Genomic DNA, 16983 nt, shown 5'->3' on the forward strand with positions numbered 1-16983 from the left:
AAATGATTGTTTTCCCTGGAGATTCACTTTAATAATCTGATGTTTAGTATTCCAGTATTTGTTGTATGTCTTGTACTGTTACCTGGTCACTCCTGGGAGTAGAAATGTTGTCCTAGGCACCCTATGATGGGCACAATACACCCCCACAGTGTATCTCCCCTACTAATATGTGGTACTTCCCCCACCTCCTAGATTGTAAGCTCTTCAGGGCAGAGTCCTTTTCTCTGCCTGTGTGTCTGTATCTGTCTGTCATTTGCAGCCGCTATTTAATGTACAGAGCTGCGTAATATGTTGGTGCTATATAAATTATGTATAATAATATTATCCGAAACAGCTGTAATATATTTTTTATAAATATGTGTATTGGTTGAATTGGACAACTTGTATTTTTAGGTAAATTAATTAAGTTTGCATACTATCTGTCTGGTCTGGTAAACGTTCAATCAAGCTTTGACATATACTGTATATGTAATTCTGCAAATAAAATGATTTTTTTAATAATTAAAAAAAAAAAACATGAACATGTAGCTATGATGTGTTCAATCAGCAGGTTAGCTCAGCGACCATGCTATGACATAAAAGACCAATGGCCTAATTGTATTATCAGGCATATGTATATGTCATATAGTTGTATTAAAAGGCATATGTATCTGTCAGATATAAACTGAGATTTTATACTTGAAATCACCATTATTAAAAGAATCTTGGTTTATACTGGAGTCACACCTCTAGATGGTGCTGTCTCCTCTTGTAAAGTGTATATTAAACTCTTGCCTTTTGAGTCAGAATTTGTAGTTTTTTTATGAGGACACAGCTCCATCTACTGGTTCCCTACAATAATGGAAAAATGTCATTTAAAAGCAAATGATCTATCACAGGGGTGTCAAACTCTGGCCTGAGGGACAAATCTGGCCCTCAAGGCCTTTTTTTTGGCCCCGCAAAGAATTCTGAAAATGAACTACATCTGGTCGCTTACCACCTAACACCATCACTTTCAATACATAGACATTATTCCTGTACACCCATCATGTGACACAAAGCCTAGGCAATGATCACATGGTGCCTGACTACTAGGGGTATTGTGTTTGTTTCAATCCATTAGAGACTGCATAGTGTAATATTTAGTGTCAGACAAACTTGTGATGTGAGAGCATGAACAACACACAGCCTGCATAGATAGATAGAAATTAGTCTTTTCAACCCTAAAGTGTGTGTAAAGGGTTGTTTTTCTTTAGTTATGGATGAACTTTTAAAATAAATTTCAAGTTTGGCCCCCGACTTGGATTAAGTTTTTAAATTCGTCCCTCTGTGTATTTGAGATTGACACCCCTGATCTATCATAACCAACTCAAAATTAGAAAATACTTTAACCTGTAAAAAGGAGGGAAGAATATAAACCGAATAAAAAAAAAATCTTTTTATTTTTTCCCTATTTAAATAAATGTTTTAAAAATAGCACAATGGGTATATGTATTTACATTGTTACTGGCATCTTTGATGATTACTGTTTTGAATGTTAACAGTGGTGGATTTGTTCCCAAGGTTTATAATTGAGTTACTGTAGGTTTCCTTTTTTCAGGTTTATATTTGAGTACATAGAGTAACTAACTGAACATTATTAGAAATTCTTTATCCGTTGTATATGTGGTTTGCTTTAGTTCATCTTTAAATAGACATGTAAATCATATTCTCTGATGATATATATATGGAGAGATAATTGTTAATTGATAAATCCTATATATGCATCAGTCAAAATATGGGTACATGTGAATATAAAACTTCTTTCAGGTTATAGTAAGTTATTGCCTAAAAGAAAGTATTTTTTCCTGTAATCGCATGACTGTTCCCGGTGCTTACAGGGATAATGTCCCAAGTTTGAAACATTTACCCAATTATCTCACATTATGGCTGACATCAAATATCGTTGACATAACATTTCAATATGATTTATGGAAATTTGAAAGAATTTGTCATTGCTTTATGTTTTCTCATTATGTGTCTCAGCAAAGAGCCTCCAATCCCCAGGGGTAATAGCAGAAGCATGCGTTAAGTGACCCCAAGGGATCACAAATTGAAAATTGGATGAAAAAAAGGCAAAGACAACTTTTATAAGACCGGAGTATTAAAAAAGTTATATCGGGTTTATTGTTGTTTTAGTGACTTTTCTCAAAAATGGACTGGTGCAGGGTTTAACACGAATCGTGGTCTGCACCTTGACACATATTTAAGGAGGACCCTAGGATATTTTATGGTATTTGGCAATTTGATGCAACCCAGCTCATGTGCAGGTCTCTGTGACCAGATAAGTAGGGAACGTTGAGACAATTCCAGGCATAAAAGAACCTAAATAGGGATATTGAAGGTAACGGTGCTGGGAATGTTGTTAATGAAAATTTGCTCTTTCCTTTCTTCTTCCCTCTCTCCACCTCTTCCCTCCCTTCTAAACTTTCTTCTGTTTCCTCCTAGGGGTATTCTGCTGTTTTATCCCATCCTGTCTCCTTTCCTTGCTCTCTGTCTTCTCTATATTCTCTATCTATCTACACTGGGGAACAATTTTGAACAAACTTTTTGTTGACTTCAATTTTAAGCTTATTTACACTAATATAGTTATGCTGATTCTGAAAGTGCAGTTAGTTTTCTTCTATCACGTCAGGTTTTTTCTCTACTGCTTATATTAATGTGATTACTGTAGCGTGGATTTGTATCGGCTATTCATTTACACGTAAGGCAGTGTGATCAGAGGTTGTGCGCTGCTCTATGTAGTGAATAAGCAAAATTTATCTTCCTACATACACACGTATTTCCTTTCTCTCAGATCATGTCTGGCTCTGCTGTTTCTCATGTAAGTGCCTAAACAACTCTGATTCATTTTGTTATATCTGTGGCAGCACATTTGTAGAGTAAGTCTATTTGGCATATTTCAAAGTTAAACTTGGTGATAAAGATAAGTCTTGGGCCCCTCATAAGGTGTGTAGTGTGTGGAGGATTTACGGATGTGGACAAAGGTAACATGTGATAAGATGACATTTGGTATTCCTATGGTTTGGAGAGAGCCAGGAGATCATTTCAGTGAATGTTACTTTTGTATAGTGAAAACTTCAGGATATAACAAGAAAAATAAATGTAACATAGAGTATCCTAGTCTACCATCGGCTATACACCCAGTGGCTCATTCAGCTGAAATCCCAGTGCCGGTTTTCGTTACACTTCCCTCTCTTATAGAACATGATTATGGTGATGAACTAGGTGACAACAATGATGAAGAGTTTGAAATTGAAGAGAACTCTGTAAGGGATTTGATCGGCATGAGTTGAGTGATTTGGGACTATAGAAGAAGGCTTCAGAACTCCTAGCATCAAGACTGCGTGAGAAGAACTTACTTGAAAAAGGAACAAAGGAATTGTACTTTCCAAGCAGAGACATTGTATTTCTGCAGTACTTTAGAAGTGACAGTGGCTTTGTGTATTGCCATAACATACCTGGGTTAATGGAGGAATTGGGAATTCCAATTTTAAAATCAACTGAATGGTGACTATTCATCGATAGCTCAAAGCAGAGCTTAAAGTGTGTCCTCCTTCACAATGGCAATATATTTGGGTCAGTCCCAATTGGCCATTCAGTTTCTCTTTGTAAAGAATATGCGGACATAAAGAGACTCATTGAGTTGTTGCAGTATCACCAACACAATTGGGTCATCTGTGTTGACCTTAAATCGGTATGCTTCCTTCTTACCATTCAAAGCCATTGTCAAGGACTTTCTTGGAAACATACGTGCAAATAATTACACAGAAATTGTCCAATCGGAGAGCTACAAAATGCTTGGTTACAATATGAGCATCGAGGTGCATTTTCTGCATAGCCGTCTTTCTAACTTCCCAGAAAACCTTGGTGCAGTCAGTGATCAGCAAGGTGAAGGATTCCACCAAGATTTGAAGGTCATGGAAGCACGGTATCAGGGTAGATGGGATGTACATATGATGGCTGACTATTGTTGGAGTATCCGGCGGGATTGTCCTAACACTGAACACTCCAGGAAAAGCCATAAGCGTAAATTTTTACCTTAACCACTTACCCGATTAATTTTCAAATGTTTTTCTGTCATAAAATGTCATAGAGTGACAATAAATCATTTGTATCAACAAAAGAAATTTAAATAAACAGTACATTCAAAAAACAAAAAATGTGTACCCCAGTGCTATCTATCCATCTTCTCTTTCCTTTTTTCCTTACCTGTCCACTATCTCTCCTCTTCTCTCCCCCTCTGCTATTTTTTCCTCTTCTCTCCCTTATCATATTTTTTTTCTCTCTACTTCTCTTCCCCCCTTTGTCCTTTCTCTTTCTTCTTGTCTGAGCTTCTCCATTTTTCTGTCCTCTGTTCTCTTTCACCCCTCATTTAATTTTCTTGTTCTCTCTTTTAATTTCTGTTTGCCTTCCCCCCCTCCTGATCTCTTCTATTCTCATATCACTTTTTCCTCCTCTGTACTCCCTTCTCCCCACTTTTCTTGTTATCTCCTCTCTGTCTCTTTCCTTCTCTTTGTCTCCCCCACTCCCAAATCTCTCCTATTCTATTCTCCAATTCCCGTGCCCATTTTCCTCTCTCCTCCATTTATCACTGTTTTGTGATAAATGTTTTCTGCTTTATATTTGTTACCAGATTTTTGTTTCTGCCTCATTGGATGAGCTCCCAGATATACAAAGTCTTATGTAAGTGCTGATATTTATGTATCTCACAATTCTTAATTATAAGGCCACATGAGAGGAGAAAGTTACGGAACAATAATGCCGATCTTCTCCACTTTAAATTTCTCATGGTCCAAGCAGAGTAAATGTGTGTATAATAAGTTGGCCTTCCTGGTAATTACCTCCAGACGGATCAATACTCTGAATAAGCTTCTGCCGATGGTCTTTTGCAGATAACTGTCTATTAGCGCTCCTTACTCCTACAATGAGCACAAGAGCTGCTTTTTCTCTTTTGAATTTTATTTTTTTTTTTAGCAGATGGAAAGGTGGAAAACTGCTGACCTTAGTAAAGTCGTCTCACAAAAGATTAATTTCCCAGAGATGTGGGATAGTGAATAGCGTTAGAATAAGTGCAATTTTACACCAGCCACCCAGGGAGAAGTGCACAGTAGAGGGAGAGACCCTGGAATTATAGAATTACCCCATGGAAATATAGCTCACTATATACTAGAGAGTTATAAATGGGGAGGAAGATGGATAATGGGGTTGGTTTACTAAGGGACTATAAACTGTTAATGTAGCAAAATTAATTATCCCAACCCCCATCAGACAATATGAGTCCTAGTAAATGTCATGTATTCCAGTGCCCAGAACTTTCTGTGATTCTGCCCTTTGGGTCCCTAAAGAAGGTGAGGGCCCTTGCCAACTGCCCAGTTTACCCTTCATTTAGCATCTGCCCTATAAAACAGTACCAAAAAGAGGAACAAACTTCTGCATTTACAGGGCACTGCGGCTCAGCCAATCCCTCAAATGATTTCAACATCGGAAAAGAGTTTGGAGCACGGCTGAAATAACATGGACACAATGCTACCCTCCATCTGTATGAACTCATTTTTGGGGTGTTAGGTTCCGGTTTATGGATTTAGTTGGTGTTGGGTGACAGTGACTATTACTTTTTTGGAGTTTCATGAATTCTATCAGGTGATAACTGATATGCTGAAATATCACACATAACAGGGGCTGAAAGCAAACAGAAGCATTAAAAAAATTAAGCCCCCAGCCCCATGCTTATGGGGCCGGGGAGTCTGTGCTGTGTGCCACTGCAGTATCCACATTACTTATCCAAAGATGTCACTTGCACCAGCAAGGAGAATAAGGAAATAGCAGCATCTCCTGCTTCCCTTTAGCCGTGCAGCCTGAGACGGACATTCTTAGCATCCCCAGCACAAACTCTGAGCCTTTGGGGGGTCCCTGACTCATTCCTGCACTGCAATTGGCTGATAGGACTTTATAGCCTTTCTGTTCATAGTCATCATGGCTTGTTGTAGCATTAAGCTGGGCTGACTTGCTGCTGGATTTATGTATTCGCTTGATTTACTGTTGTCACTTTGGCTGTTTCTGCCCCTTTATGCTGCCTGGATGGACCTTGTGCCTGTGACCCCGACTATGCTTTGTATTTTTCTTTGGATACCTCCTCTGGTGGACAGATTACCTGTGTACCTGTGGCTCTGTATTCTGAACAGGTCTCTGCTCTCTGGAATCTTGGTACTGCATTATCTGTGAGCTCCTGGTCCTCTGTTGGCCCTTCGCCAAATGCCACCCCTTGCGCACTACGTCCAGAGGGCAAACGTGTGCTGGGACTGAGCAAATAGCCTCCGGAAGCTTACTATAGGTGACGAGTGCAACGCTAGATTAAGGGACTGGTGTCTGGGAACTACTGACCAGGGACCTACACTAATTGTATATATTACTGTATATATTTATATAAAAAAATGGGCCCAAAATCCCCACACCTACCTAGACCCCCTTTCTGGTTTTGTTGCAGGGAAATGGGGGGCAACCTCAGGGCATGAAAATTGTTCTATGCTGATTGATATTCTTTTTACAAGTTTGTACAATGAGAGCTACAGGTGATTCTGCCGAATGATTTCTTAATTCATTTAACCTTTCTGTCTTCAGGAAAAAAACTACAAAAACATAAAAACAGCACCTGCCTGGTATTTCCCTGAAATGTCTCATGTTTGATGTTTTACAGAACAATTTAATGACTGTGCGGAGGAGGGGGTGCACAGGGAAGTATCTGGGCTCATGTTAACATCCTGAACATAACCCAGACCTGCAGGTGGGATGGTTGCACTCTGCTCATTTTAAGGGGAATCAGAATTTGGTATTTCCACAATAATAATATAACATACAAATGGCACTCCCTGTGCTACAGAAGGCCATGCATTTGTGTTTCTGTAGAAAGGTCAGGTGCTTTGGTAGCCCAATCTAGGTGAATACGGACAAATGTTCAGATACACTTCAGGATGGATTGATTTACCAGTACATACAAAACATTCTATGCATTAGCACAGTGCAACATGCAGGTAGCATGCGGGGTAAGGGGTAGGGATGCGCGAGAAGGCCTCTTACAGCGAAAATTTCCCCAAATTTCCAATGGGGCTGCAAAATTTCAGCAAACTAATTTCGCGAATTCCATTGAAGTCTGGGGTGCAGGTTTCCATGGTCCCTGGGGTGTTACAGCCCAGAGATCGTGGGAACCTACTGTCACAGCTGATTGGAGGCATGCGGGTGCCTCCAATCAGCTGTGACTGCAGGCAAACTCAGATGAACTCTAAATTCGGCGAGAACACGACCTCGTGGCGACTCACAATGCAGTTCCCGCTTACATGTTCTCTAAGCGTGAAAGGCCCGATTCGCTGCAAGATCGAAATTACAAATTTTGCTTGCTCATCCCTATTTAGAAGATCTGAGTGCAGAAACTTTTTAAGCAATCCAGCAGTGCAGAGATTCAGGAATGAGTTTAGTCCAACAAATGCATAGCACTCCAGTTCTACCCACCCTGCCTGTCAGGTGCCCCCCATAATTTACAACTGAAATTAAGCATTTTGTGCATGGGTCCGGGGTTGCAGTGGACTGTGGTGAAGCTATTGAAAGGGACAGGGCCACATAAATATTTTCTCACCTGAGGAGGAAGAATTGCACCTCATCCTCAACCAGACTTATCCTCAATACATTCATTAAAGGGAAAAAGGAGAATATGTAATAGGCAAAAGAAAAGCCTGGGATGATTTTTACAAGCACAGATGTATCTGTGCCACTTTTATACTTTTGGATTTATTCGGTAATACTTTGAGCTTCAAGCCTGCCTTTTCTTGTATATATATCTTGGACCAATATAATTCCTCAAATAGTTACACAATTAGGAAATGTAAATCAATCTGCATATCACTGACCTTTTATCACCTGGATTAACCTAATTTCTCTTTCCCAACAATATACACAATTAGGTCTCTACCCTCCCCTGAGGAAACTATTCGGCGAAACGCATTGGACAAAGAGACGACTGAACCTCTCTACAATAATCACCTTTCTGGTTTTACCTTCAAGTTTTCCTTATTAATCACAATTAATAAAATTTATGTGCACCTTTTGCTCAGTTGAACTTTGTTAAGTTAGTGGTTTCTTGTTAGTGCCACATGTAATAATTTTCCACTTAGTAAATGTTGCTATAGTATGCCAAAAAGCCATTCGTCTTGTCACTTTTTCGCTGTAAATAATGTGTTGATGATTTGGGGTCTTGGCAATAAATTTACTGATATGGAATATTTGGGGTTCCTTTCTTTATTTTCACTTAGCAGACCTAAACTTACTTACCCATGACACAGCAGTTGTCAAACTTTGCGGCTAACAGTATAGTAGTTGAGAGGTCAGCAAACAGCCACAAGTCTGAAATGGGGTGACTGCTCTGCGGCTGGGAAAGGCAAACTGCACTGGGGGCAATTACATTCACACATGGGTGCAGCTGTAGCCTTGGCATAAATCTTAAACAGCAACCACGCAGAAAAAAGCAACTTTTCACTTTTGGGAACCATTTAGTCACATCTATGTGCAACCATGTGCAAAAACTGGAGCAGCTGGGAATGCGGATGAGCCCCATGGCACTCACTAAAAATCTGGAATGGCCCTTGGAGGCTTCAAGTGAATGTGTCCCTTATCCTTTTCCTAATATTCACCTACAAAGAAAATCCAGAAAAGACTAAAAAAGAACCTAACTGTTTTTTTGCACTGTGCTCCAAGCTGCTGCACTGATATTTGGATGCATTCAGAATGATTGATACCGGAGCATTCGGAGATCGCTGAAGAGGCGAGCAAACATTTTAGAAAATGAGTTACCATTACTTCTATGATCCATGTTCATCCTGAAAGCTGACTATATAAAACAATTTCATATCATCAAACAATCCTGCGCAGATAGGACAGCATCTTGTGAAATGGAGAACTTTCCATGGAAGGTCATTTGTATTGCAGGGCTTATTGGCTGTTGAAAAATTCCTCGCATCAAGTTTGCTCAGCAGAAGAAGTTATTTTCAGTTTTATGGCAGCAAGAAAATTCACAGTGAATCAATGGAGTCAGACTCATGGGAAGTTTTTGTCTCCATTCCCACAGAAATGTGAAATATCAAACCGAAAAGAGCAACGTTTACATTTTAACTTTCCTCTTTGAAAACTTATAATAAGATTTATCTCAACTCATCCACAAATACAGAATCCATTGTATCATTGTACTGCTCAGAGGCAATAATGGAACTGGTTAACTGAAAGCTTCTCATTGCTAGCTTTTATTTCCTGGCAGTGAGAAGAATCTAAAAGGCTTCTTTTCTTTTAGCAGTTTATGGATGTAAAAGTTAAAGAACCCAGAGATATAATAAAGCTGAATTGTAATCTGATTAGATTTCCATTCTCTGGTTCCTAATCATCACCCCTTCAGCAAAGTAGCAAATCAGTTTGTAAGAAAACCTTTTGATTTTCATTATGTACTATATGAAAGCCCAGCTATGTCATCACTAGGTCTCTGTAAATTAATTTGCTTTGGTGCAAATGAAAGCAACAACAGGTGGACAACAACAAGCCAGTTCCCAAAGAGGGAATATAATTATCACAGACCATTCCTCTCTCTTTATTCTTCCCAACTAATTATATGCAGTATTCTTATAGGGAGAGAGCTGACATTGCAGCCCTTCTTTTTCCCGCTAATGTTCAACAACTGCCCCTTTCATTTCATTGGCTTTCACTTCTGCCAATCATAGAGGCTTGGCATCATTCTGTTGATTTTGGAAGCCTGGCATCACATTTAGGCATTACATAGGACAGCATGCAATTGCAGGGAAAAAGACTTTTTTAGAGTCTTGCATTTTGCTGGTGTCCTTGTCAATGCTGGTACTGTAAAGTAGTTTAAGATGCCATGTGAAGCCCACTCGTTGGGCACTGGCAGCCCAGATCCTCCAGGATGGCACATTGATGTGCGCTGTTACAAGAAGGTTTGTGGTGTCTCCCAGCAGTGTCTCAAGATAAAGGAAGAGATACCATAAGTTGGGTTTTTACTTATGGAGACAGGGCAACAACCCACCAGAGGGACCGGTATCTGTGTCTTTGTGTGAGCAGGAACAGGAGGAGCACTGCCCAAGCCCTACAAGATGATTCCCAGCCAAAACCCGACTTACAATCTGTCACCAATCATTCAGCACATTCAATACTTTGGCCCATTTTCAGGTTTTCGTATAAATGATACCAAAAGTGAAATCCTATGTCTTCATGCGACCCCACCAACGGAGTTACTGGCAACCATAGATGGTTTGGGTATTAAACTTGTCAAGACTTACCTTACTTACTTAGGAGTCCAAATATCTCGTAATGTTCCGGATATGTACAGCCTTAACTATAGTCCGCTTATATTTTAAGTTCCAGCCGAACTGAATCAGTGAAAAAATCTGCCTTTGTCTTTAATGGGTCGTCCACCTTATCAAAATGAGACTGCTATATCCAATGCAAACCTTACCATTTCTTACACCCCACGCGGATATTAAAAATTTTTTTAACACAATTTGTTTTAAAAAAATGTGTTAGAAAAATAAAAATTAATGTTAAATTAATTTATTAAGTGTTTGTGTTTATATACATTTTTTTATATTTTTATTTTTACAGGTTATCCTACAATGACATGATATCTCTTATGTGTAACACACTTCCCAGCACAGTAATATTATGATACATTTGTTACATTTTTCTTTTATACACTGCGAGAAAAATGTAGCAAATGTATAATATTACTGTGCTTGTTACAGAGTAAGAGATACTTGCCAGCCGGGCATCTTCTCAATGATTGCACCTGTGTCTGCAATCATTGAGAAGAGTGTGCGATCCCCGGGGCACTACAAGGTAATTAACCTATAGTGCCCCGAGGATCATAGTGGAACGGCAGAGTTCATCTGCCGTTCAGTTCCCACGGTCACATGACCGCGGGAACTTTGCGGTTACAGTGTAACTGCAGGCAATCCCCGACACTAGAGGTTTATTAGGGACAAGTTTCCCCATTCATCACATCTAGTGCCCTGTGTTCTTGGATAGAGAAACTCTATCCAAGAACACATACAACTAGTAAAGGGCTGCAGGAGCAATCTGATTGCTCTTGCAGGCCTTAATAGTCCCTAAAAATAACCCGAATTCTCCCGCCATTGACATCAATGGTGTTTGAGTTCGGCATTCAATCACCCGAACAATATTGTACTATTTGATTGAATAGCTGTCGTATTAAATAGTGAGATATTCAACCAACACTGCTAGACAACTTATGTGTCAATGTGAAAGATTTTTCCATTTTACTCTGATCTATAGAGTTTTCTATCTCTCTCCCCCAGTAACCAACAAAATTAGGTAGACCTTAATTCTAATAAGATTTTATAAATGGAGGCTACACCATGTGTTACCTTCTCTGGTTGTAAGAGAAGTTGTTCCCATAGAGTGGGCGATAAGATTAGAAATTGGTTTTAAATTTTGAATATAGCATTTTAATTCACCATAGGTCAGCCAAGCTAAACCTTGTAGGTCTCAGGGTATCCGAAGACTCCAAGGGGAAGTAATTTTGTCCTTCGATACTCAGTCATCGATTACTCTTCCCCTGACCTTTGCTCTTTTCCATGTCCCCTATCTTCTTTATATCTTCTGATCAGTCTGTCACCCCCTCCTGACTCCTTGTAAAGGAGAACTCCACAGCAGCTGGAGTCTTCCTTATATATTGCAGATCAAAGAGTTGCCCTGCCCAAAGTTTTCAAAGTTCTCCCATAACTTTGCAGCAGCCATGAATCTGAATCCCGCTGGCCTCCCAAATGTGTGCAAGGAAAGTCAGTGACTGATCTAACATTTTCATTTAATTCCTTGCAGAGTGCTCAGACATTGTGAAAAATTCAAATGAACCCCGGGATATAAATTTGATCTTTCAATAAACTCCGGGGCTTTGCAGAATGTGGCCGTGTTCTACATTATATTTGATCTTGAAATTAAATTGTAAAAGGCTGCTACGGCTTTCATGACTCCTCAGCACTCACTTTAAGTGCCTTCTTCAAGAAAAACCACAAATCTCTTTCAATGGCTTCTTCAGAAACTTTGAGTGTGGAAAGGAAAACTTCTGATATGACAGAACTTGAAAACCTATCAGACACATTTTATTTATTCAGTGAAAACCTCATCAAGGATTTCTTAAACAATTTATAATTGATATATACACCACATATTATTAAAGCAGTGAATCTACCAAATACCAAAAAGGAAAAGAACTCCAAGTGAATCCTACAGGTGCATGTGTTTTATATGTCAGGGATTGATTCACTACTAATGAATGAGTATTTAATGAATGTTCCATTTTCTGGTCTATAAATTTGCTGCAGATTTAGCATCTGAAATATGTTAGGTGTATTCATGCCAATTATTAGCTCCTCCAGGTATTCATTATCTCCCACAGAGATCACAATGCTGCCCCAGACAATGACTCTGATTTATTAAAGCTCTCCAAGGCTGGAGAAAATAAACTTTTATCAGTTAACATGGGCGATCCAGCAAACCTGGAATGGATTTCTTAAAAGGCATTTGCTATTTATTAGCAAATGTATTCAATTCTGGACCAGATCCATTCCAGGTTTGCTGGATCACCAAGCTGCACTGATGAAAGTGTATTCAGCCTTGGAGAGCTTTATTGAATCAGGCCCAATGTCTTCATTTGTTTTTCTCCCCACAGGGATGGAATTATATGTTGGATTATATTTCAAGCATTCTCCATTTATCAAGTTTTTATCGCTGTCGTTTTCCGTGTTGGAGTGATCAACCCTTTATTTAGAAAGTGAGGAGTAAAGCTACGTACACACTTCCAATAATTATTGTTGGAAACGAACAACAAAACGACCGATCGGCCGAAAACCGTTCACAAAAAAGGTGACCAACGTCGTTGGAAATGAACGACCATTGTGATGTGTTGGGATATCTTCAATAATACCTAAAACAAAGGCAACAATAATATTTAACAAACGATATAAACTAAGTGAAACTGTCTTTTTAAACAGGGGTGTAGTGGGACGGGCATAGGTGGGAACGTGCCCACAAAATCTTATCTTGCAAAGAATACTTTGGTGGTCTGCGGCTCTGACCGGTCCGCCCCCCGTGGGGTCGTCCAGGGCCGCAGACCATGCGCACCAGCCAGAGCCGCAGACCATGTCTCTCTGAACACAACTCACCCACTCCTCCATCACAGGTCTGGTATCATGAAATCACTCTTAGAGAAGTTTCTTCCCCTTTGAGTGACACATAGGCAGGGGTGTAGTGGGGCGGGCATGGATAGTACCAAGCCCCCTTTTCCTTTTTTTATAACTACACCCCTGATTGTAAGCTCTGTTGGCCAGTGCACAAACCTCCATGTACACTCCTTTAAATCTGACTGCTAACTGCATCGAAAGCCAGTCAGAAATCAGTAGCCCTGTAACATGGGAAGTAGTGGGGTGAATTACATGGGCCCCATACAGAAAAGGAAAGTGAATGTATCCGCCGCATGGGCTGACATTAAAGTGAACCTGTTACCTTTCCCTTCATAGTGAAAGCACAGGTTCTCTTTAAGAAACACATGAACTAATGCTGACTGATTCCTTGTAAGTATCTATTTATAAAATAATCTGAAAATCACTGAGCATTCCCTTTCATACTCCGCCGGAGCTCTGCGTTCACATCTGGACAAGAATAATGATTGTTGGTTTTTAAATAACATTTTGCTGATTCTTTTCATTATTCTGAACCTTTACAGCTCATTGCAGATTGTATTGCTGAAGCTTCTAACTTCCCTTTTGCTTTGCTCCAGGTTGCATCATCATCACTTATATTATATAATTCAATATTTTATGTTTCTGAATTTGTTTTATACAACAAAATAATTCAGCCCCAGCTCAGATCATGGAAAATAAATAGGGACCTTAAACCTTATTCTGATTGCAATAATCTTTGACATATATATAAAAATATAAATTTAATGTAAATGTTTTGCTGAACTCATACAGTAGTTATTTCTGTTGATGGCAGCCAGGTTCCATAGCATCCTGGCATTTATCAGTGTCCAATATACACACAGACAAGAACTGCACCGGCACCAGGATTTTGTCATCTATGAGCTGGCAATCGGGTAGATATCATGGATGAGGTTCAGGGTTGATCTTGTGGTTGGGTTTAGTCCAACTTCTTCTGCTGTTTGACATTTGGAGTTTTCCCAAACTTATGCCAAAATTAAAAAGGACAAGATGTTCTTTATGTTCTATTTTCTGTAAGGATTAAAAGTTCTTTTCTCTTTGAGGCAGATGTTCTTCAAATTCTAAGAATATTTACTCAGTATCACTATGCTGCACTTGCTTGCACCCTCCTAATCCCATGCTATCCTCCAGTAGCACCACATGGAGTGGAATGGTTCCTGGTGCTCTGTGCTTCATTGCACTTACATGGGTGCTCTTGGATGCATTTACCTATTTCAGGGGACTTAGCAGGGACACACTTTGGTGACTGGGCTGCCCCCTGATGACCCTGTGTCCTATAGGGTACCTTCAGCTGGTGCCCTGGTCCTGCCCTCTCACCTCCGATTGGCTAATGGCCAATTCACTCCCGAAAGCTTTACCCTGGTATGAGTTAAGAAGCTTAGCAGCTGAGGCTATAATTCCATTTTTGATAATTTTGTCAAATTTGCTCCGGTCTGACCTTTTGCTGCCTGCAACCTCTGTATAGTCTTCTAAATGCCAACTCACCAACCTACTGGATAGTCTACCTAACTGACTGACTTTATTTGTATGACTTTTGTCTATATTTCTGGACTCTTTACCATTTAATTTTATGGACTATTCACCCAGGTGACTGACCCCATGCCCAGCCTTGTCTTGGTTTTTTGGAGTCCTGGTATCACAGATTCACAAGGACCAACTTCTGTGTCACCCACCTTGCACTCCTCTCCAGCCAGGAGCAGCTCTGTCCAGGGATCCCATCCACTGTTTCCTTCTTGGTCTGAACCATAAGAGCTGCCCCTTTACCCCAGAAGACCAGAATATTCCACAGACTTGCTCTATCTATTGGCAGAAGTGTACACACCACCTGAGCTGCCTTACTCAAGCACTCCCCTTGGTGGTGGGGTCTGTCACCTGCTAGTCACATAATTCCCTCTTGTCACAATTCCACTATATAAGGAACCGACTGGCAACTCCTTCTCTCCAGGTTCTGTTTACAGGTCCCAGTTGGCATTTTCCCGATCCTTTCCTGAATACCGACCCCAGCACTGACCTAAATATTCTTAATTGCTGCCTGCCCTGATCGTGGCTCATCTGACTACACATTTGCCATCTACTCTTATACTGTGCATTGGTCCTATCCAGTCACCAGCCCCTGTATGTCCTAATGTCCAACACCCCTTGTGCTGGTAAAGCCGGCTGGTGCCCTAGACTCTGTGCCCCGCACACCCCCCTACCAAGGGTGCTGGTTACACAATGGGTCCACCACCATGCCTGTCTTTACCATGACATAATAACACATGGCTTCTCATGTCATTCCATGTCATGTCATTCTAATTTGTCCTTGTGGCCTCCAACAACAGTCCTTGGGCCAACCAAAACTGGAGAGGTGCATCTAGCCTCCTATGATTAAATGGGAGCACAATTCAAAAAATGTAGTTATAGGTTGTGAAATTTTTGCTTTAACCAGCGCTCACACTGCAACCAGAAAAGAAAATACCCTAAAAACATTTACTACTTCAAGTGGAAGATTTGTCTTTCGTAGATTTTAGAGATTGATTTAAATATTTGATGTATCAAAGGTTTAATAAATGTTCTCCCTGAACCCATCATGCACCCAGCTTGGGCATGCTCATCCTTCTCCAGCAGATATTGATTAACATAGATGGCTGCATCCTTGTCAGGAGAATAGCAGATGAAGGCATTGCCAGGGGGAGTTCTATGATCTCAGTAATAAATACCTGGAAGGGTTACAAGGCTGCATTACTGAGCAAGCTGCTTCTTACATGGAGACATATATCTGATGACAGGTGTTATTAACCCTGATAAGTTTCCATAAATAAAGAAAGAAGAAGTCTATTGTGCTGTTCTGTGTATTTTTCTAGCTCTATACAAGCTGTGTAATTTTCCTATAACAAAGGTCACAGTAAATTTGATGTTGCCTTAGGCGGTTATTTTTTTTTCAAACAACCTTCTCAGCATAAAGACATATGGCGCCGTCTATTCAGATAACATGGCAATGTAAATTGTAACTATTACGGTAGATGACATTTTCCTATGATACAGATTGTCCCGGCTGCCATGTCCATGCAACTTAAATTCATTTTATATCTTCTGTTTTGTAACATTAATTTTCATTTTGTATGGAACCTTCTGTGGAATCATCAACTTCAAACACGGGGATTAGGACTGAATATTTCCTATGAATGTGAATTATGCTTAACAAATGGATTGGCTTTAAGTGTTGGGGATTCATTTCTATGGTTGGGTTAAGTGCTAGGTTCAAGATTTGAGATACGCTTTTTTTTCTCTTTCATTCACCCTCCCTTTCTCCTTTTCTCTTTTCCCTCCATCTTTCATTTCTCTTTCCAATCCATTCCTTCTTCTCTCTCCCTCTATCTTTCTCTCCGCTCTCCATCCTTCCTCTCTCTCTTTTCCCTCTTTCTCCCTTTTTTTTTTCTTCTTTTCTTTTCCCCGCCCTGCTCTCCTTTCTCTCTTCTCTCATTTTCCCTGTCTCTCACTTCTTTCGCTATCACTCTCTTCTTCCTCTCTCCCATTTCCTCTCCTTTCCTCTCTCTCTCCTTTTATCTCTCCCCCTTCTCCATTCTTCCCTCTCTCACTCTCACTCCCCCTCTCTTTTTTCATATTCTCTTTTCCCACCCTTCTCTCTCTATTTCTCTCCCTTCTCATTTTGTCTCTCACCTCTTTCCTCTCCTCTGTC

The sequence above is a fragment of the Pyxicephalus adspersus genome, chromosome 5, assembly GCF_032062135.1.
Source record: "Pyxicephalus adspersus chromosome 5, UCB_Pads_2.0, whole genome shotgun sequence".
Taxonomy (NCBI): Eukaryota; Metazoa; Chordata; class Amphibia; order Anura; family Pyxicephalidae; genus Pyxicephalus; species Pyxicephalus adspersus.